This window comes from Sarcophilus harrisii, chromosome 4 (assembly GCF_902635505.1).
Source record: "Sarcophilus harrisii chromosome 4, mSarHar1.11, whole genome shotgun sequence".
Lineage (NCBI taxonomy): Eukaryota > Metazoa > Chordata > Mammalia > Dasyuromorphia > Dasyuridae > Sarcophilus > Sarcophilus harrisii.
This window is the reverse complement of record NC_045429.1, coordinates 91438877-91442185: the sequence shown is the minus strand read 5'-3', so window position 1 is coordinate 91442185 and position 3309 is coordinate 91438877. Positions and strand designations below refer to the sequence as shown.

The 3309-nt window shown below is 34.4% G+C and overlaps 1 non-coding gene across 1 annotated transcript; it reads left to right on the top strand.

The window, feature by feature from the left end:
* Positions 1-2508: 2508 nt before the first annotated feature.
* Positions 2509-2606, top strand: MIR181A-1 (microRNA mir-181a-1). Its single transcript, NR_105719.1, has one exon. It is a non-coding gene; the product is annotated as a microRNA mir-181a-1 (primary transcript).
* The last annotated feature ends 703 nt before the right edge of the window (positions 2607-3309 follow it).

Here is a 3309-nt window from a genome sequence, read left to right as displayed (position 1 = left end):
TTTTCACTGTAATTATGTAATTTTGATTTGAGTCTTAAGATTAGGCCTCAATGTCAGTGAAGTTGAATGGATTGGTAGCTAGAAAGCTGGACTCATCATTCAAAAACAACTCACTTTGCATCTCACTGCTGATAGTCACAAGCTACATGACCACAAACAAATCACTTAATCACCTCAATCTTCAAAAAGTTTTCTAAGGCTGTAAATTATAGGTCAGCTTTGATCTGCTTTTAGAGAGAAAAATCAGCGGTCTTGGTGAAGTCACACATTGGAGTCAGCAATTCATATGATAATGCTTAAAGAAAAACATTTATTTGGAAGTGAATCTAAAAATATACAAAAAAACAAATTAAAAATCAGAATGAGTTAAAGTTGACCTGGGATCAGGTGATCCTACTTAGATCTGATCTTTCTTTTTATGGGAGAAAAAGACATTTATATTGTGTCCGTCTTTTCTCTATGATCCATACCTCGAATTTCATTTATGTGGAAAATATCTATTGTGAAAACTCCCCCAATCAATGCTTGTTAAAAGATCCTACAATCACAGATACAGAGTTGAACTCTTTCATTTTCTAAATGACTAAAGTCCAGTGAGGTTAGATGTTTTTGTCATACAGCTATCGAACACCAGAAGTGAGATTGGAACCCAAATCCTCTGGCTTGAGATCTACCTCTCTTTCTATTGTACCAGGTTGTCAGATCTAGAATTTGTAATCTTAGAGGATTGCTTGGGAAAATGAGAGTTTAAGAGATTGGTCAGCTAATGAGTATTTAGGCAGCACTTGAATCTATGAGTTCTAGACTCTAAAATTCAATCTTCATAAAGAGGTATCACTTCCTATATAACTAAAATTTCCAAAACACCTCCTACACACTCACATACACATTGTTTCCTTTGTATATATTACCTCACTTAACGGCTGTTAGTCTAGTACTGAATAGAACACTTGACTTGGAGTCAGGAAGACCTGAATTCAGACCTTACTTCAGATAATCATTGGCTGTATGACCCTAAGCAAATTACTTAACCTCTATTTGCCTCATCTTTAAAATGGGATGATAGTAGCCCCTAACTCTCAGCGTTTTTATAAGGTTTAAATAAGATATATGTAAAATGTTTTGCAAACATTATGGAACTTCTATAAATGCTCACCATTTATTATTATATGATTGTTACCCTATTACAACTCTGAGGTAAGTAGTATTCATTATTATTGTGCTCCATTTTAGAGCTGAGGAAACTGAAGCTGAGAAAGATTAGATTACTTTCTCATAGTCACACAATCTTAAATTCTAGGAAATAAATTTGAACTCTGACCCTCTCCAGGCCCAAATTTATGATTCCCTCCATTAGAACATCCTACCTCTTATTGTTCCTCTAGGAATCATTTTAAGAAACTTTACAAATCTAGTGCAGTTCTATCCCTATTATAACTAGGACTGGTTAATACTTATTTACATTTCTTTAGTATTTTTTTTCTTTTTTACAAAGTGCTTTCCTAGAAACAATTTTCTGCAATGATGGAACATATAAATATTATCTTTTGAAGTCTCTGGGCCTCAGTTTCTTCATTTATATAAATATAATAATAAATATTTTGATGTCTCCTTCACAGGATTGTTGTGAGAATCAATTGTGGTTAAAAAAAAAAGCATGAAGAATTGTATTTATAAGACTTAAAGCTCTATAGAAATGTCACCTCTTAATATTGCTCTGGGCAGTGTGCTAGGTAAGTGTTTTACAAATATTATTATTTGTTATCCTCCCAATAATCCTAGGAGGTAGGTCTTATTATTATCCCCATTTTACAGAAGAGGGAACTGAGATAAAAAGGTGATATGACTTTCCCCGGTCATATAGATTATAGATGTTTTAAACAAATTTTGAATTTTGGTCTTACTGACTTCAAGCCAAGCTCTCTATCCACTGACCCCAATCATATTTTCCTTTTGTATACCAGAGAAAATTCAGAGTCAAAGGAATGATTTGCTTATACTTGAGAAATACTAAATAGCAGTCAGGATTGAACTGAGTTCTTTTGACTATTTCAGTGTCCTTTCTACACTTCCTTAGCACATTGCCTGGCAAAGAGCATATGTTTAGTAAATATTTGTTGATTGATGACTATATCATAATTCCTAATCTACTTTATAAATGTAGCTGCCTATGGATTGGGAGATACTTGTTTTGCTCAGAGCAGCTTGGATGACAAATATTCTCCACCACTGAGAATGAGAGCATTGACTCTCCAAAACTAAGCCAAAATTGGTAAAGATTTTGTTTGTTTCATTTTCATTTTTTCCAAAAGAAAGAAACTTTTCCTTTTATGTGAAATGGAAAGCTGTTGGCTTCTGCTTGTAACACTTCTCACCCATTAACATTGCTCTCTGTTGTTGTGACTCAAAGTACATGAATTAAATGGTGAAAACTTCTATACCAACTGTGTATTTTCCCCCTTTCAGATCTTTAAGGGTGATAAGTCAACAGAATTCTGAGGGTTTTTTTTTTTTGAGGTTGCTTCAGTGAACATTCAACGCTGTCGGTGAGTTTGGAATTAAAATGAAAACCATCGACCGTTGATTGTACCCTACAGCTAACCGACTTCATCCTCCTTCCAGGACTTTCACAAGAGACAGAAAACCAAACCAGGACACTCCAGGACTCCTCCAGCCTCTTGTCTTGCCCAGCTTTATTTTTAAAAAGGTCACAATCAACATTCATTGCTGTCGGTGGGTTTAACTATGTGGACAAGCTCACTGAACAATGAATGCAACTGTGGCCCCACTTTATTGCAGTTTCAGGCAAGAGGAATATCATCTATAAAAGCCTTCCTGGAACACAGAAATATTTAATTATTAATTTTTTATTTTGTCCTCAACAGATCTTTTCTAATCTGAAGACTAGCAGATACCTCAAGTATTTTGAAGTTCAGTTTGTATCAACTGTTTGTTATAAAATCCAAGTTGTAATAAGAACCTCAATTTCCCTGCCCTTCTTTGCATTGAAAAAGGGCAGCCCCTACCCTTAAAAGAAGAGAAATTTCCTGTTAATTTTCTGTATTAGGAAATCACTTATTTCATATTGGTGAGGAGGAGAGGACATGAATAAAACATGTCAATTGCAACACTGAAAAAGAAAACTTATGTTTGGGTAACTCACGGTTCTTTTGTCATATTATGTTTTTATTTTATACTATAGGAAACAATGCAAAGAATATGGGTGACTCAGTTAAACCTAGTCAGAGAAAGCATTATAACCATCTCATAAAAATCACTCCTTTCCATATCCTTCCTATGATTGGCTAG